The 19819-nt window shown below is 46.9% G+C and overlaps 1 protein-coding gene across 2 annotated transcripts in view; it reads right to left on the minus strand.

The window, feature by feature from the left end:
* The window catches only part of LOC139228270 (solute carrier family 26 member 9-like), a 130621-nt gene that overhangs the window by 89485 nt on the left and 21317 nt on the right, over positions 1 to 19819 (minus strand). The gene's annotated exons all lie outside the window — the stretch shown is intronic.

The following is a 19819-nucleotide window of genomic DNA, read 5'->3' on the forward strand; positions in this document are numbered from 1 at the left end:
CATTGGATATATTCAAAAGGGAGTTAGATGTGGCCTTTATGGCTAAAGGGATCAGGGTGTATGGAGAGAAAGCAGAAATGGGGTACTGAAGTTGCATGATCAGCCATGATCATATTGAATGGTGGTGCAGGCTCGAAGGGCCGAATGGCCTACTCCTGCACTTATTTTCTATGTTTCTATGTTTCTATGTTTCTAACACCCAGGCATGCAAGTAAACAATCTACCCTATAGTCTCAGATTCTGACTTAATCTTTCCCAGGACCTCAATATCAAAATTGTTTTTCTCCTTCAGACTTCCCTGGCTCCTACAATCTATGGATGTAAAACATAAGCATGGCCACCTAAGCACTATGACCTTGAAACTCCGAGGGCTGGGAGAGCATTTGCATAACACAACACGAGGTGGGAGGTGCAGAGCTTTGGGGACAGGAGTGCTTCTCTGAGCTTCATAAGAATAATGTAGGCACCTGCCGGTCCCAGGATAATGCCACACGCTCCTCGACCCTCGCCCGTGATCCCACCCTCACCTCGAACACACCTTTCTGTCAGCTAGTGTTACAAAATATTATAATTTATTTACAGCGCAGAAACAGGCCATTCGGCCCAACAGCTCGATGTCGGTGTTTACACTCCACACCTCCCATCCTTCTTCAACCAACCAGTCAACATATCCTTCTATTCTTTTCTCTCTCATGCACTTATCTGGTTTCCCCTTGAATGCATCCATGCTGTTTGCCTCAAACATTCCCTGTAGTAGTGAGTTCCACATTCTAACCACTAGCTTGGTAAAGATGTTTCTCCAGAATTCCCGATTGGATTTATTGGTGCTTATCTTACATTTATGGCCCCTAGTTCTGGTTTCGCCCGCAAGTGGTTTCTCTATGTCCACCCTATCAAACCCTTTCATAATCTTAAGACCTCTATCAGGTCATCTCCTCAGTCCTCTCTTTTCTAGAGAAAATCACCACAGCCTGTTCAATCTTTCCTGATAGCTATAACCTCTCAGTTCTGGTATCATCCCAGTGAATCTTGGTACCATTCTCGTATCATGCCCGACCGCAGACATCAAGCTGCGATAGGGACAACCGTTCAGGATGTGGAGCTCGCTGTATGTACGGTAATGAGGGGCCGGCCCTCGAAATGGACCAGGCCCTCCCATTGGAGGGATCGGGCAGCCAACCAGCGGAGGATTGCTACAATCCCTCCTCTAACATTAATGTTTATCAGATTCCAGATTCCAGATTACACAGGGGTAGGGTCGGCAACTCTGATTGGACGTATTCCTGGAGGTTTCATCACATGACCTCCAAACTCCCCAGCCCATTTTTCCCACCTTTTCACTAATTTTCTAACAACAACATGAACTTATATTTATATAGCGCCTTTAACGTAGTGAAACGTCCCAAGGTGCTTCGCAGAAGTGTTATGAGTCAAATAAATTGACACCGAGCCACATAAGGAGAAATTAGGGCAGGTGACCAAAAGCTGGGTCAAAGAGTTTTAAGGAGTGTCTTGAAGGAGGAAAGAGAGGTAGCGAGGCAGAGAGGTTTAGGCAGGGAGTTCCAGAGCTTGGGGCCCAGGCAACAGAAGGCACGGCCACCGATGGTTGAGCGATTATAATCAGGGATGCTCAAGAGGGCAGAATTAGAGGAGCGCAGATATTTCAGGGGGGCTGTGGGGCTGGAGGAGATTACAGAGATAGGGAGGGGCGAGGCCATGGAGGGATTTGAAAACAAGGATGAGAATTTTGAAATTGAAGCGTTGCTTAAACAGGAGCCAATAACTATAAACCAACTGCAAACAAAAGTGTTGAAAGAAAATGGGGAAAAAAAATTTTAATTGCCCTGTGATATTTTTTCTCCCAGGTTGCTTACAGCAGTGTCCAGGAGATTAATCTTTAATTCAGGGCAATCCTGGAGGTACAATTATTGCACAGTTCGCGGGCACAGGAGGCAAGCCATACTCTGCTTGAATGATCACAACTAGTTTCACGCATACAATTAATTTATCTGCAAAGGAAGTCTCCATTAAAGGTATGTATTTTCCCCTTCATTGCAGAGTAAATGTTAGTGAATGGGAAGGTAGATTTTGATATTGTTCTACACTCCCTTTTCTTTCAGTTTCCACTATCGTTGTAAATATTGTGCCCTCCATTTCAAGTATTAAAATATTTCCCCCGCTTCAATTATTTCCAATGGAGTCAGAGGTCACCAATGAGGAGCTGAATAAAAAGCTTCCAGTTATTTTTTGGATGGAATGCGAAACAAAAACTTGTTTATTTTGCCAATTGATTTAGTAGAGCCTCACGCTGTGCCTGCCATCTGTGCAATAATTGTAGCTTCAGAATCAGCAACAGATGCTTTATCTTTCATCCCATGCTAGTATTCTTGAATTTGAACCATGTTCCAAATGAAAACTACATTTTTACATTTCCTCTGACGTCCGCTGGGTTTTTTTGGGGTCCAATTTTTTCACCCAGAATTTACGGGTGCAAAACCGGCTCAACAGTGGCAAATTTAGCAGCGGAAAGGCCCCTGCCTGATTTTCATATTCTCTGATACACCTTCGATCGCTAGTATTTATCTTGAAAGCCGCCTTGCTCAGAGTAAAACACTTCTGAGCCGCGTTATTGAATAATGTTATTGCATAATGTGCTGCTGCGAAATTCGACTGGGCTTTTCTTTTTAGGCGGCCGTGGCAACCACCTGAAATGAGCGCAGGCCTCATTTCATTATTGGCCCGTTCGCAAAATTGGTTCAAGCGCGTCGGAGTTCGCATCACCGCAAGCTCCGACTACTGTTTCAGGCTCTATAGCGGACGACACAACGGTTCTCAAAGGCCATGGTAAAAGCCTGCAGGCAAGGGCTTTTTTTTAACTTGCCTTAACGCACAGCCAGGAGGAGCAGGAATGTCTCCACATTAAGGCTGCCGGCCGCTCTTGGCTTGCCCTCACCTCCCTTCCAATTGCCTTCCTCTCTCCCAGATCCCAGGTCGGGCCCGGATTGGTGAGCTGAGTGGGTACGCCCGATTGGCACCCGCAGCTCTCCGCAATTCAAATGAGGAGGCCCGATGACCAAGTTGGGACGGGCATCTCCATTTTGATGTCATTGGCTGTGCACCGCACGGGTCATGCCCGGTTTCAGAGGTTAATGAATTTAGGCCCCTATAGCCAGGACCTGAAATACACCCAAAGAACCACGTGCGTTTAAGTTGCCAAATAAAATATGACTTTAACGATCTTTAACCATACCCAACCCAGTTAATCTCCTGCGGGAAAGTTCTGTAAAATTGTGTCCACTGTGCTCCACGTATCCTAGACAGCCCTCTGCACTTCTTCCCACCTCATCAGCTCCCAAAAAGTCCACGACTGCATTTCAATCAGTTCAACAAGCAGCATCACCCGGAAATATTCCAAACAAAAGCACATACTGACTTCACAGGTAGAACCCATACATCTTTAACCACAAGACTTTGCACATAGTTACCCATACCTGGTGCTCTCTTTGAGTATGGCTGTCACCAAAGGCACTGCGAAGACTCTTGCTGGTGTCAGCTACACTGGCAGGGACATCCTCGCACAATATGTCACCGTGCTAGTTACGCCTAGTGTGTGCTTACTTGCTCAGAGATTTTTTTTATAAAGAACTGTAGCAATAAAACCATTTACTGCAGTCAGAGAAGCATGGAAAAACATACCTTATTTGTGGATGTGTTTAGTTAAGTATACTCGTAAATACTGTGATGTTGCTAGGTATGTTTGAAGTCGTTAAAGTCATATATTCCTTTCAATGTTCTCTCAAACTATGCGATAAAGGTGAAATAGGTAACAGCATTATGGAAAGAAAGAATTACATTTATATAGCGCCTTTCACGACCACCAGATGTCTCAAAGCATACTTTTGGAGAATAGTCACTGTTGTAATGTGGGAAACGTGGTAGCCAAATTGTGCACAGCAAGCTCTCACAAAGAGCAACGTGATAATGACCAGACAATCTGTTTTAGTGATGTTGATTGAGGGATAGATATGGGCCAGGACACCGGGGATAACTCCCCTGCTCTTCTTTGAAATTGTGCCTTGGGATCTTTTACGCCCACCTGGGAGGGCAGACAGGGCTTTGGTTTAACATCTCATCCAAAAGACAGCACCTCCAACAATGCAGCACTCCCTCAGCACTGCACTGGAGTATTAGCTTAGATTTATGAACTCAAGTTTCATGGAGTGGGATTTGAACCCACAACCTTCTGAGTGTGCTACCCACTGAGCCACAGCTGACAGTAACGGAAACACACAGCAGGACGAGAGTATCAATATTGTGGGAACACCAAGTTGCATGTCATTCTGACTTGGGTCTATTGGGCTGAAGTTTCCCCAGGAGTTGCTCCTTTTTTTTTGGAGCAACTTGATTTTTCTGGACTATCGTTTTAGTTGCAATTCTGGCCATTTAATTTGCGCCAGTGTAAGTGAGTTAGTTAGGTTTTTTTTTAGTTCAGTTTTTTTTCAAAAGGGGGCGTCCCAGCCACTTACCTCTGTTTTAGGTATTTGGCCAGCAAATAGTTGCTCCAAACTAACTTAGGCCAGCATATATTGCCACTTCTGTCCGCACAGAAAAATCTTACTTACAGTTAAGGAATCGGTGCAAGTAACTACATTTAAAGCACCACCAAGCACCAAACAAAGCACAAAAAGTAATAAGCAATTAATTAACAAATAAAAAATAGAAGGAACCCTGCACCTAAAGCACCAAGACCAAAGTAATAAGCAATCAATCAATAACAAATAAAAAATAGAAGTCCTACCAAAACATGGCCTGGGAGGACAGCGGGCCGCCGATGAGGGAGACCATTTGGCCAGAGCTGGGGGGGTGGGTGGGTGGAGAGGAGTGGGGGGAGGGAGGGGGGAGAGGAGGAGGGGAGGTGGAAGTACCCTCTTGCTCAAATGGTACAAATCCTCTGGAAGGTCTGGAGCTAGCCCCTTGGACTTCAGTATCCTGAGGATCTTGTTCGCCCGAGATATGGTGGATGTTCCCTTCGCTCAGGTGCATCTGTTCCTGCTGTCGGAGCCGCTTACTGGGCTGCCTGCGTGGTGCAGTTACTCCCGCCCTCGCTCACAGAGGGCCTGGCTTCACTTTTGGGGCACTGATCTTGGAGGGCTTTGGTGATGACCGCTTGCTGATGACAAACCCCTTCAGAGTCCTGTAAGAGCTTGGCACGTCTAGACTGATGTCCGGCATGGCATCAAACACCCGCATGAATCCCCGGTTCATCTGGTCGAGAGTTACAAACCCAGACCCCCAGAAACTCTTCAGGAGTTTTACAATCGGGTCAGAGTTGACACAGCTTGCAGAGCACACTCTGGCCGCCGATGAGGGAGCCCATTCGGCCAGGGCAAAGGGTGGCGTGCTTCGGGCCCCTCCCACACAGCCTGCAGCGCACGTTTGCAGAAAGGGCCTGCCAGGAGCTACGGCACATGCGCGCAGACTCTAGCGCGCACGTGCAGAGGTCCCGGCACTGTTTTCAGTGCCGGGACCTGGCTCTGCCCCCAATCCATTGGGCCACGCTACACAATGACCGAAGAGAGGCTGGGGAGCGGTCAGAATACCGACATCTTTTTTCAGCACGCTGGGAGACGGACAAAAACGGTGCACCTTGGGTAAGGGTGCCAGAAAAACAGGTTAGGGAAACTCTAGCCCATTGTTCCTTTGTTGTCACTGCGTCAAAACCCTGGAATTTCCCACCTAACACCGTTGTGGGACTACCATCACCGCAAGGATTGTAGCAGTTCAAGAAGAAGACCCCCCTGTCACCTCAGGGCGATTAGGGGCCAGCACTGCCCATATACCTTGAACAAATAAGTTAAAAATAGGTCTGTCGTCAGTTGAAAAGGGATTTGAATGTTTAAATTGTCTCATGGTTCGATGTAGCTCCTTTGTTAGACTGATAGAGGAAAGTGGAACAGCTTTATAGAACTGATCAAAACAAAAATTGGGAGCCCAGGATGGCGGTAAATGCTCAGATTCCCGAAGTGCTGATGGATAACCGAAAGGGGCAGCGAATGGGATGAAAGAAAGTAAACAGATTTTTTTTAAAGCTGGAAAGAAAGTGAAAAAATGCTTGATGAAGTATCTCATCACAGCTGGGCTTTGGGAAAGCATTAAAAGCTGAGCGAAACCACTCCAAAATAGAAGGAAGCAAAGTGGAATATGAATGAGAGAAGCTGGAGAAAATATGTAAGGCCTGACATCGGTAAAGCCAAAGGGACTGTTCTGTGCGCTAGTAATGTATACATTATCGCTGCTGTATGAAGTTTCTCTCTATCGACCCGAACAAATCCTTTAATCATTTTAAACACCTCAATTAGATCACCCCTTAATCATTGACACTCAAGGGAATACAAGCCCACTCTTAATTAATCTTATACCTTAATTATTATATAATTTTATATAGAGCCACTTTCATGAAAGATAAAAGTGCAGAACTGCAATTGATATCCATTCTAAGGCTGGCACAGACCTTCCCTTTGTTCCTGAAGGTGACACTTTTCCTTTATCAGACCTCGTGGAACAAGCCATGATATTGATATTTGGTTTTGGCCTCATTAATTGGCAGTAAACAGCTCCTCAATTATATTTCCACACTTGTGCATGAAGAGCTCCAGTTTTACCTGACTGGTGCAACTAATTCGCCAGAAGTTAACACTGACGCCAGGTATGGTCTGGCAGCAGGTATCCTTTCACATACTGGGCGAGGGGGGTGGAATAATTTTGATTTGTGCGAGAGCAACGCCTCGATTTCAAAATTCTCATCCTTGTTTGTAAATCCCTCCCTGGCCTCACCCTCCCTTATCTCTGTAATCTCCTCCAGCGCCACAACCCCCCCGAGATGTCTAATTCTGCCCTCTTGGGCATTCCTCTTTATAATCACTCACCCATCGGTGGCCGTGCCTTCTATTGCCCAGGCCTCAAGCTCTGAAACTCCCGGCCTAAACCTCTCTCCCTCCCCTTCCTCCTTTAAGATGCTCCTTAAAACCTACCTCTTTGACCAAACTTTTGGTCATCTGCCCTAATTTCTTATTATGTGGCTCGATGTCAAATTTTTGTCTTATAACACTCCTGTGAAGAGCTTTGGGATGTTTTACTACGTTAAAAACGCTATATAAATACAAGTTGTTGTTGTTGAGTGTAAAATGGGCGATAGCGAGTCGGCAGCCTGTTTTACATCTCCCCCGACTTTTATTTCCATTAATGAACCAGATGTTAGACTTGTTGAACAGCTGTGAATTAAAATAGCCCGTGCTCTCAGTTACACCTTTGCTGGCTTTGGGACATGAAACCGTTGGTGTTAATGGCAGAAAAGTGGCAGGTGAGCCACGAAATCTTACCGCAGAAGGGAGTTGTGAGGAAAGGGTGAAGAAACGAGGGCTGTACTTTCTTAAACTGAAAGGATTGAGGGGGTTATTTGATAGAGGCCTTCAAAATAACGAAGGAACAGGCAAGGTAAACAAAGATAATTTCCAATGGCAGACAAGAGTCCGTGATCTCAAGGTGCGCACTAGATACACAAAATAGGGAGATTAGAAGAGACAATTTAATGCTAAGTTATCGGAAGCTGGATTGCTTTGCCATGGGTGGTGATTGAGGCTAAATCCGTTATTGCATTGATGAAGGGCACTGGACACTGGACAAAGAGTACAAAAGGGTGTGGGAATGTGGGATTAGTTAGGGAAGAAGGCAGGAAGATTGGACTGTGTAAAATCAGCTACTGAGATGGACCTAAACTCACCAAGGGACAAAAAAACCTGCCACGCCTCCTCCTGTGCTAAAAGCACTATGGTCCTGACATTCCACATGCCGCGAGGCCAGCAGTTGCGCCAGGATTGTGCCCGCCGATCGACTCCAGCGTCAGCTGCCGTTGGAGTGGGAGGTTACTAGTTAGGCCACAGCCGGAGTACTGCATGCAGTTCTGGTCACCACATTACAGGAAAGATGTGACTGTATTGGAAAGGGCACAGAGGAGATTTACGAGGATGTTGCCTGGAGAATTTTAGCTATGAGGAAGGATTGGATAGGCTGGGTTTGTTTTTCTTTGGAGCAGAGGGGGCTGAGGGACTTAACTGAGGTGATGTAAAATTAGGAGGGGCCTAGATAGAGTGGATGGGAAGGACCTATTTTCCTTAGCAGAGGGGTCAACAACCGGGGCATCGAGTTAAAGTTATTGGTGGGAGATTTAGAGGGCATTTGAGGGGGGGTCTGGAACTTACTGCCTGAAAGGGCGGTAGAGGCAGACACCCTCACCACATTTTTAGAAGTACTTGGATGTGCACCTGAAGTGCCGTAACCTACAGGACTACAAACCAAAAGCTGGAAAGTGGGATAAGGCGGGATAGCTATTTGTCGGCCAGCGCGGACATGACGGGGCCTCCTTCCGTGCTGTAAATTTCTATGATTCTATGTCACCTCATTTTCATAGGGCAGGTGGGTGCAAGTGCCACCTGGGTGCATCTTTAGCGCCCAGCTGCCCGTGCGCTGGGAGACTTGGCTGCCCCCTGCCCGTGTGAGGGCTGTGCGGCTGAAAAGCCCTTCCCTGCTGACCCATTTCCTGCTCCGGTCGGCTACCAAGCCAAGCCATTGATCCAAGATTTTTTTCTTGATCTGTTCTCTTCAGGGCTTGCCAGGGCTCGACCTCACCAGTTGAAGCCTACACACATTCACCCTTGGCAAGGCTGGTTTGTGTTATCTCTCCTGGTGTAGGGACTGGGATCAAGCTAGGACAGGGGTCTCCAGGCTTAGGGAGTTCTGGCCTAGTGCCTGCCCCCTCCTCCCCATCATTTGCCATTTGCCTTGTAAAGGAGTGGATGGACGTTCTGCCCCAAACAATTCAATATGGAACCGACAGGAACAGCACCCACCCAGCGTAACCGGATCCTCCTATTTCTTGGGGGTCCCTCTGGTCTCCCACTGAATTTACAATTTCTGCATCTGTGCTTCTTGTGCAACATAGAATAATAGAATGGTCATAACACAGTAGGAGGCCATTCAGCCTATCACTTTAGCTAGTCCCACTCCCTCGCCCTTTCTCCATAACCCTGTAAATTTATTTCCTTCAGCTACTTATCCAATTCCCAGTGCTCCTGAGGGAGTGCTGCAGTGTCGGCAGTGCCGTGTTTCGGATGAGACGTTAACCCGAGACCCTGTCTGCCCCCTCAGGTGGATGTAAAAAAATCCCAGGGCACTATTTCAACGAAGAGCAGGGGAGTTATCTCCCCGGTGTCCTGGTCAATATTTATCCCTCAATCAATGTAACAAAAAAACAGGTTATCTGATCATTATCACATTGCTGTTTGTGGGAGCTTGCTGTGTGCAAATTGGCTGCCGCGTTTCCCACATTACAACAGTGACTACACTTCAAAAAAAGTACTTCATTGGCTGTAAAGCACTTTGAGGCGTCCGGTGGTCGTGAAAGGCACTATATAAATCCAAGTCTTTCTTTCTTTCCCTTTTGAAAGCCACGATTGAGTCTGCCTCCACCACTCTTTCAGGCAGTGCATTCCAAACCATAACCACTCGCTGCGTAAAAAAAGTTTTCCCTCATGTCGCCTTTGAATCTTCTGCCAATCACCTTAAACCTGTGTCCTCTAGTTCTCGAGCCTTCCACCAATGGAAACAGTTTCTCCCTATCTACTCTGTCTAGACTGCTTATCACATCTGATTTCCTCACCGCCACACAGCACTGCCCCCCAGTCATCAAGATCCACGGCGCGGCCCTGGACAACTTGGACCATTTCCCATACCTCGGGAGCCCCTTATCAACAAGAGCAGACATTGATGACGAGATTCAACACCGCCTCCAGTGCGCCAGTGCAGCCTTCGGCCACCTGAAGAAAAGAGTGTTCGAAGAGCAGGCCCTCAAAACTGCCACTAAGCTCATGGTCTACAGAGCTGTAGTAATACCCCCATCCTGTATGGCTCAGAGACATGGACCATGTACAGTAGACACCTCAAGTCGCTGGAGAAATACCACCAATGATGTCTCCGCAAGATCCTGCAAATCCCCTGGGAGGACAGACGCACCAACATTAGTGCTCTCGACCAGGCCAACATCCCCAGCATTGGAGCACTGACCACACTTGATCAGCTCCGCTGGGCAGGCCACATTGTCTGCATGCCAGACACGAGACTCCCAAAGCAAGCACTCTACTTGGAACTCCTTCACGGCAAACGAGTCAAAGGTGGGCAGAGGAAATGTTACAAGGACACCCTCAAAGCCTCCCTGATAAAGTGCAACACCCCCACTGACACCTGGGTGTCCCTGGCCAAAGACCGCCCTAAGTGGAGGAAGTGCATCCAGGAGGGCGCTGAGCACCTTGAGTCTCATCGCCGAGAGCATGCAGAAATCAAGTGCAGGCAGCAGAAAGAGCGTGCGGCAAACCTGTCCCAACCTGTCCCACCCTCCCTTACCCTCTATAACTATCTGTCCCACCTGTGACAGGGACTGTGGCTCTTGTATTGGACTGTTCAGCCATCCAAAGGTCTCATTTTAAGAGTGGAAACATGTCTTCCTTGATTCCGAGGGAATGCCTATGATGATGATGATGATGATGAGACCGCTTATCATATCTGATTTCGACCAGCACTATTAACCTTATATATGGCCATGTGGTCACACAACATATTTAAACAACCAGACAGATATATTGACAATCTTCTTGAGTTATTTTGGCGCAGAGAACTGCCAAAGCCTTTCCTCATCGTGCTGCCATGAAAAGATTATTCCCTCTTACATGGAAATTAGTGTTGCTGTGTTACTGGACAGACCCTTTCCCCACTTGCTCTTCGCTCTGCTTTTTTAGCAGCGGGAGTAGCCCATTTAGTATTAATAGGTTAATATCTGAACTAAAATAACACAGAGTGAAATTTAAAATGAGCACATTAACCATTCGTTTGATAACATAGCTGATTGTAATAGCTACCCGTACCATCAGTACATTGCACATGTTGCAGTGTTTACCACATGTCAGCCGTGGCTCAGTGGGTAGTACCTTCATCTCCATAGTTGGAAGGTTGTAGGTTCAAATCCCACCCCAGAGATTTGAGTGTGTGATCCAGGCTGACACACCACAACAAGACTGTAGGAGGTAATGCCTTTTTGGTTGAGATGCTAAACCGAGGCCCCGCCTGCCCTCTCAGGTGGACGTAAAAGATCCTATGGCACTATTTCAAAGAAAGCAAGGATGTTTTATCCTGGCCAATATTTATCTCTAAAATAGATTACCTGGTCATTATCACGTTGTTGTTTGTGAGAACTTGCTGTGCGCAATTTGGCTGCCACATTTCCCACATTGCAATAGGGCAGCCGGGTGCTATATAAATGCTTTGTGTAATGTATGCACCTCCGAGTATGGTCACAGGTTTGTCGAGTTGTGAGTGGCTTAGCCAGTCACATCATTGTCACAAGACTCAATAAAACCCCCGCCAGTTGGGTTCAGGAGATCCACGATGAGGTATGCAGTTGTGAGCCTGGTGGATGAACCGGTAATGTGTAGTGTGATTATTAAATCTTTGCTAATAAACCAACTAGTTCTTAATAGCAATGTGTTGCTATTAATTCTTAAGCAAAGAACCTATGAAGCAAATACATTACACTTTGAATAGTCTTTCTTTCCATTGGAACACGCCTCTTTAAAACTCAACCCCCCCAAAAAAGATCCATGCATTAAAACAGCAGTAACAGCAATATAACGATAAATGCTTTGGGCTTCCATTGAATGTTATGTTTACCCCACAAGTGAGCCGAATGTCACTCGGGGCTTTAGTCAGCCATGTACCCTGGATGGACCAGCCTCACATCCAACAGCCCCAGATGTGCCTCTTGTATTTATCAGGGACTGCTTTCATTCACACACGCTGAAATATTAACACTTCAAGATAGGGAATGAAGAATGTGTTAGGGAACATTTTTTGTATGGCACACCTTGAAGCAGGATACCATAGCTTTAACTGTTTGTAAGAAGACAGGAGGATCATTAGTGTTTGATTTGGGAAGCATAGGGGCGATCCTGTGGTGCTGTGTCAGCTGTGGCCCAGTGGGTAGCACATTCATATCGGCGTCAGAAAGTTGTGGAGTCAAGTCTCACTCCTGGTGTTAAACACACAGGGTGGATATGATATTTATTTAACTTATCTGATCCAGGTAAGATGCACTCCCCAATGCCCGTGTGCAATTATCTCTGTACATGCAGTTATCCAGGGACAAAGAATAGCTGTCCTGTTTCTTATTTGTCTTAATAGAAATCTTTTCAACAACCTTTCTTTATCTTACCAAAACATTCTTAAAACAAATTCTCTGCACCCAGATAAAGATAATTTGAATAACACTTTTGTGTGCCAACAGAGGGAACTAGCAGGGCAGTTTTTACAAGAACAGCACAGCGTTTCTTCATTATAGCTTGCTTAAAATGCTATGCAATGGAATCCCTGACAACTGTAAAGTGTATTGCTTCGATTTCCTGTCTTGACTGTTATGCAGCACTTTATACAGAAATAAAACAAAATCAGTGATGATGTGATTTATTAGGTTGATGTACATTCCTCCAACTTTGGCCAATACTGCCCTGCATTAGAATTTTGTGGAAAATGATTGCTGTAGATAAAGCAGACGTTTCAAATAGCTGAGACTCGGTGTCAGCAATGCTCCCTTTAAGCCGCGCGACTGCGCCAAAATGGGGGCGATAGTCAATACTGAGGAGGACTGCAATAAATGACAGGAGGACGTTAATAAACTTGCAGAATGGGCATCTAATTGGCCAATGATAAATGTGAGGTATTAGATTTTGGTAGGAAGTGCGGGGGGGGTGGGGGGGTGGGTGGGGGGCGGTCGGAACGAAAGAGACTTTCCCATCTCTGGGCCTGTGGCAAGGCTGTAATAATCCAGCCCAGAACCAGGGCTCACAGTCTAAGGATAAGGAGTAAGTCATTTAGGGCTGAGATGAGGAGAAACTTCTTCACTCAGAGAATTGTGAACCTGTGGAATTCTCTACCACAGAAAGTTATTGAGCCAGTTCGTTAGGTATATTCAAAAGGGAGTTAGATGTGGCCCTTACGGCTAAAGGGATCAAGGGGTAGGGAGAGAAAGCAGGAAAGGGGGACAGAAGTTGCATGATCAGCCATGATCATATTGATTGGCGGTGCAGGCTCGAAGGGCCGAATGGCCTACTCCGGCACCTATTTTCTGTGTTTCTATGTTTCTAATCGGGATCCGTAGTGACTCCGCCCTTCAGCCGTGGCTCAGTGGGTAGCACCCTCACCTCTGAGTCAGAAGCCCCACTCCAGGGAGTTGAACACAAAAATCTAGGCTGACACTCCAGGGGAGTGCTGTACTGTTGGAGGTGTGGTCTTTTGGATGAGCTGTTAAACCGAGGCCCTGCCTGCTCTCTTAGGTGGACGTAAAAGATCCCATGGCACTATTTTGAAGAGCAGGGGAGTTGTACCCGGTGTCCATGGCCAATATTTATCCCTCAATCAAGATAGCAAAAACAGATTAATCTGGTCATTATCACATTGCTGTTTGTGGGAGCTTGCTGTGCGCAAGTTGGGCTGCCACGTTTCCCACATTACAACAGTGACTACACTCCAAAAGTACTTCGTTGGCTGTAAAGCGCTTTGAGACATCCGGTGGTCGTGAAAGGCGCTATATAAATGCAAGTTTTCTTTCTTTAGGAAGAATAGGGAGGTCACTTATTACTTGGAGGGTGAGAGTCTAGGTGGGGTAGAGCAACAAAGGGACCTCGGAGTACAAATACACAAACCTCTAAATGTTATGACACAGGTTAGCAAGGCTATAAAAAGCAAACCAATCACTAAGGTTTATTTCTAGAGGTAGATAACTGAAAAATAGGGAAATTATGCTAAACCTGTATTGAAACCTGGTTAGACAACACTTACGAGTACAGGTGCAGTGTCGAAAATCCGGAGTTCCGAATCCAGAGTGTTCCGGAATCCGGACCGATCGGTGGCAGGGTCGTCCGGAATCCGTAAAATGTTCCGAAATCCGGACCCGCTGACCCTGCCGACCTCGGAGCCCCGTCGCTGCCTGACCTCGGTCCTCGCCTCACCGCCGCCGCCCTTACCTCGAGGCCTCGCCCCTGGCCCGCCCGAATACCTCCTCCATGGCGGGGCCCACCGGTCCCAACAGCTCCTCCTCGGCGGGGACCACCCCCTTCTGACGGTCCGAAATCCAGAAATACCCAAACCTGGGCTCGGGTGTTTCCCGAGATTCGTGACGTCAGAAAAATGATTGAAAGTCCGGAAAAGCCTGGAATCCAGAATGGCCTCGTTCCCGAGGGTTCCACATTCTCGACTCTGCACCTGTACTGCATACAGAGCTGGTCGGCATATTATAAAAAGGTTATAGAGACACTGGAGGAGGTGCAGAGAAGATTTACAGGGATGATACCAGAAATGCGAGGGTATACATATCAGGAAAAGATGAACAGGCTGGGACTCTCTTATCTTGAAAAAATGTGGAACTCGCTACTACTGGGAGTGGTTGAAGTGAATAGTATCGAGGCATTTAAGGGGAGGCTAGACAAGCATATGAGGGAGAAGGGAATAGAGAGTTATGCTGATAGATTTCGATGAGGAAAGACGGCAGGAGGCTCGAGTGGAACATAAACACCGGCATGAACTGGTTGGGCCGAATGGTCTGGTTCTGTGCCGTATATCCTGTGTAATCCTATGCAGCTGCCTGGAGGTCCCGCGCAGCTGGCTCACCGGATTTCAAATGGAAGAACCGCGCATACGCGGAAATCTGAACAGGACGCGCAGCACGTTAAAGGGACCACGCATCCAAAACAAAATTAAAGGGAACATTGGCTGACAGGTCCAATAATCAAATGCTTTGATCCAATCATGTTTTTTTTTCCCCCAAAGACAGTCTCCTTGTTTGCATCAGTAGTTTTATCCTCTTGTACATAAGCCATTCGGCATAGGAAAAGCATTCCAGAATTAGTTGCTGCAGGAAATGGGCTCCCCGTGGCTGGAGAACTATCCCATAATCAACAGTGCCACTGAAATTACTGTATCCCATAGGCAGCGCACTCCCGCCTGTGGAGGGGCAAAAATAATGGCAACAGAGGGAGTAAGGAAACAGATTAAGGAGACGCAGAGACTGGAGAAGAAGGCGAGAGATACGGATAGAGAGAGATGAACACACAGACAGAAAAGATGGCAGAGCACCCTAGAAAAGGATAATAGAGACAGAGACACAGAGAGAGAAAGCAGATTCAAAGGGGGATCAAGGCGTATGGCGAGAAAGCAGGAATGGGGTACTGAAGTTGCATGTTCAGCCATGAACTCATTGAATGGCGGTGCAGGCTCAAAGGGCCGAATGGCCTACTCCTGCACTCATTTTCTGTTTCTATTGATGGAGCGAGGTAAAGGACACAGAGACGGAGAGTAAGGAAGCGGAGGGATAAAGAGAAAGGGAGTAGAGGACAGAGGCAGTGAGAGATTAAGGAGGCACAGAGACACAGAGAGGTTGTTTATGTTTCGGTTTGTGTATATCTGTGTCAGCGCCAATAGTACGGATAGATGTTTATTGATGGCCAACATACTGAAGCACTAACAACATGGCATCATAACAAAGTGGCAAGCAGGGTCCGCCCGTCATGCCACTGAGTTGCTGTTCTCAGCTACACGACTGTGGAGTGGGATAGTCAGTCCCAGGTTACTCTTAAGTGCTGCCTAGTGGTGGTGCAAAGAATTGTTAGCGGTTTGGAGTGTCTTCCCCCGCCCACCTTGTTTTCAGATGTTGTAGGAAGCCTACAGAGGATTCATTCTCTCATTATAAAAGGTAAAGAGATCACCATGAGAAAGTATTTTAACAATGGATCATATTTTATGAAACGCCAACATAAGTACATTTTAGTATCTGAGCTCCAACTCCAACCCTAACCCTCACATGAGGTGGCATGGTGATGTGATGGTGCAGTGCATTATGCCGTGCCACAGATTTGATTCTTCATGCAGAAAATACCCAGTCTCGGCCATGCCATCAGGAATGTGATACTGAATGGAAACCATGTGGATAATCATTAGGAGAGTCACCTCAGCCATCCCTTGTTATCATACTAGAGAGCACTCGGAAGCAACTTGCACCTCCCCATAATCATTAGAGGGTGGCTGTATGGCCTGGGGTAACCTAGAATCTGAGGGGGAGACTGTAATGTATGCAGCTTTGACTTTGCTCACAGGTTTGTAGAGCTGTTGCCCGCAGGAGCCGGCGCCTCACTACTTGAGCCGCCTCGGGGAAATCCCCTCCATGCCTTTCAGTTCTGCGCGAAGGGGGTTCCTGTACGGGCTGCTCTTGCACACGCTCCACCTTGCCATCCTCGTCTGCCGTCCGCACACGCCATGGCGTACCATCTTGTCATCCGGAGGAGGCGGGGGTCCCCGATGGAGTGCACTCTACGCGGGAGTCCTCTCTCTATTTATCGGGCACTTGGCCTGGAGGGTGGTGCAAGGAGCAGTCCCGTGCAATAATTTTTAAGTCGGTTCACGGGCTCCCAGGCCGCTTGCAATTTCTGCGTTCTAGGAGTCCGTGTTCCACGTTTTTATTGAATGTGCGAGGTTGCAGCCCCTTTTTCAATATTTGAAGGGGCTGCTCCTCAAATTCTGGTTGCACTTCAGTCCCACACTCCTGATCTTTGGGCACCCTGTGTGGAGGGGAGCGGGCAGGTCCAAGGGCTTCCTCATAGGACTGCTTCTAGGCACGGCCAAGGGTGCCATCAGCCGGTCCAGGCAGTGGGCGGTCGAGGGGGTTGTTCAGCCCGACTGCCTGCCTCCCTTCCGTGGTTACATCCGAGCCATGGTGTCCCTAGAGATGGAGCACGCGGTGTCCACTGGTACGCTTGTGGCCTTCCGTAAGAAGTGGGCGCCGGAGGGATTGGAGTGCATCATCATCCCCTCAACCAAATTTTAATTTGATGTTTTTTGTCTAAAGTTTAATTTCTTTATTGTGCCAGTTTTAGTTCCCCCCCCGCCTTTTAGCCAGAAGGCACTTGTATAATTTGTGTGTTGGTGCCCTCAAAAAAAAACAAGGGGGCACCTGAAAAGTTTTTGGAGTGTGCCCCTCCCTCCTTTAATCAGGGGGCACTTGATTACTGTCTTTAACTAAAATAGTTGTAGAGCTGTTGTATTGTGAGTGGCTTAGCCAGTCACGTGATGTTCACAAGACTCAATAAAACCCCAGTCAATTGAGTCTAGGTCATCCACAATGAGGTATGCGGTTGTGAGCCTGGTGAATGAACTGGTAATGCGTAATGCGTAATGCGTAATGCGTAATGCGTAATGCGATTGTTAAACCTTTGTTAATAAACCAACTAGTTCTTAATAGCAATGTGTTGCTATGGATTCTTAAGCAAAGATCCCATGAAGCAAATACATTACAAAAACGTTGAGACATCTCTCACCTGGCAAAAATGCGGCAGGAAATCGTGGGGAAGACTATAACCGCCCCCTTCCATTGCTGTGGCTGTCGCCGTGTTCCTGGGTGTCCTCGATGGCACAGAGCTGGCGGGCAGTCCTGGGGCATTCGTTTTCTGCCCACCGCCCAGCACCACTATGCTAATGAGGCATCGCTATCCAATGACTGCTCAACGCCGCTATGCTAACGAGGCACCGCTCTCCAATGACTGTCCATTGCCACTATGCTAATGAGGCATCGCTATCCAATGACTGCCCACCACCTCTATGCTAATGAGGCACCGCTATCCAATGACTGCCCGCCAGCCCTATGCAAATGAGTCAGCACTACCCGGTGATTACCCAGCTCTGCGAGCTGGCTGCCCAAAGCCATACGGAGAGAAAATCTACCCCTTAGATTTTTGCTGCACAGAAGGAGATCATTTGGCCCATCGGGCCTGTGCTGAAACAACTGTCCACTTGGTACCGTTCCCCCTTCCCAACAAATGATCCTTTCTTTCCCCATTTTTTTACTTGTAAAAGCTATTATTAATTCCGCCTTGCTTCATATCCCAACAAATCTTTGTGCACAAAACAAACCACCAAACCTCTCTCTTTGTTCTGTTGGCGGTGATCTTAAACTTCTGACATTTAGTTACTGGCTGAATGGCCAGTGGATGGATTTCCTCCTCAAAGGGGTTTGGGATACAAAATAAATAACATTTACAAAAAATGACTGACCAGTGAAATGCCAACTTCGCCGACAAAGAACGGGTCAGAACCACATCAAATACCTGAATGACACAACAACCTTGAACTCCGATTACATGGGGACATTCAGATTACAATGCACTTTAGACTTGGTCAGCAGGTACTCTGGAAATCTAATTCAAATACTGTAGCAGTATTTACCTCCAGGAAATCATATGAAAAACAAACGCATTGCCTGAAAGGGTGGTGGAGGCAGATTCAATAAAAGCTTCCAAAAGGGAATTGGATATACACTTGTAGAGGGCTACGGGGAAGGAGCAGGAGAGTGGGATTCATTGAATAGTCTTTTGAAGGGCCTCCATAGGCAGGATGGGCTGAGTGGCCTCCTTCTGTGTTGTAAGATTATAACAGCATTCAACAGGATATTAAAGATAATTATACAAATATTCTTTCAATAAAATACAACTTTGGACATAAAAAAATACAAAGGAAATTTGGAGCAGGAAATAAACTTTGATGCGTCCCATAGTCATAAAGAGTCCAATTAAATATTTAGAAGAATGAAGGCATTCTTTTCGCTCCCCACCACAAACTCTGGTCCCTAGCCACGAACTCCATCCCTCTCCCCAACATCTGTCTGAGGCTGAACCACACTGTCTGCAACCTTGGTGTCATATTTGACCCTGCAATGAGCTTTCAACCACAGATCCACAGCATAACTAAGACCATCTATTTCCATCTCCGTAACATCGCCTGTCTCCGCCCTTGCCTCAGCTCATCCGCTGCTGAAACCATCATCTATGCCTTTGTTAGCTCGAGAGTTGATTATTCCAACACGCTCCTGGCTGACCTCCCACATTCTAAAGGTGATCCAAAACTCGGTTGTGTCCTAACTCGCACCCATCACCCCTGTGCCTGCTGACCTACATTGGCACCTGGTTAAGCCTCGATTTTAAAATTCTCATCTTTGTTTTCAAATCCCTCCATGGCCTCGCCCCTCCCTATCTCTGTAATCTCCTTCAGGCCCACAATCCCCCGCGATGTCTGCGCTCCTCTAATTTTGCCCTCCTGAACATCCCTGATTATAATCGCTCAACCATTGGTGGCCGTGCCTTCCGTTGCCTGGGCCCCCAAGCTCTGGAACTCCCTCCCTAAACCTCTCCGCCTCTCTACCTCTCTTTCCTCCTTCAAGACGCTCCTTAAAACATACCTCTTTGACCAAGCCTGAATTAATTTCTAATTATGCAGCTCGATATCAAACTTTTGTCTCATAATACTCCAGTGAAGCACCTTGGGACGTTTCATTACGTTAAAGGCGTTATATAAATACAAGTTGTTGTTGTTGTTGTTTTACGGCGCATCTTAAAACTTACCTCTTTGACCAAGCTTTTGGTCACCTGTCCTAAATTCTCCTTATGTAGCTCGCTGTCAAATTTTTTGTCTCATGATACTCCTGTGAAGCGCCTTGGGACGTTTTACTACGTTAAAGGCGCTATATAAATACAAGTTGTTGTTGGTGAAATATCAAATCAATTTCATTTTAATTAACCAGTGGCCAGCTTTCACACCCGACTGTATGAAACTTCGCCAAGATCAACCACTTAATGTTTAATTAACTTTGTACTCCAGCCGGTAACCAGCAATAATATGG

The sequence above is a fragment of the Pristiophorus japonicus genome, chromosome 17 (assembly GCF_044704955.1).
Source record: "Pristiophorus japonicus isolate sPriJap1 chromosome 17, sPriJap1.hap1, whole genome shotgun sequence".
In the NCBI taxonomy this organism is placed as follows: Eukaryota; Metazoa; Chordata; class Chondrichthyes; family Pristiophoridae; genus Pristiophorus; species Pristiophorus japonicus.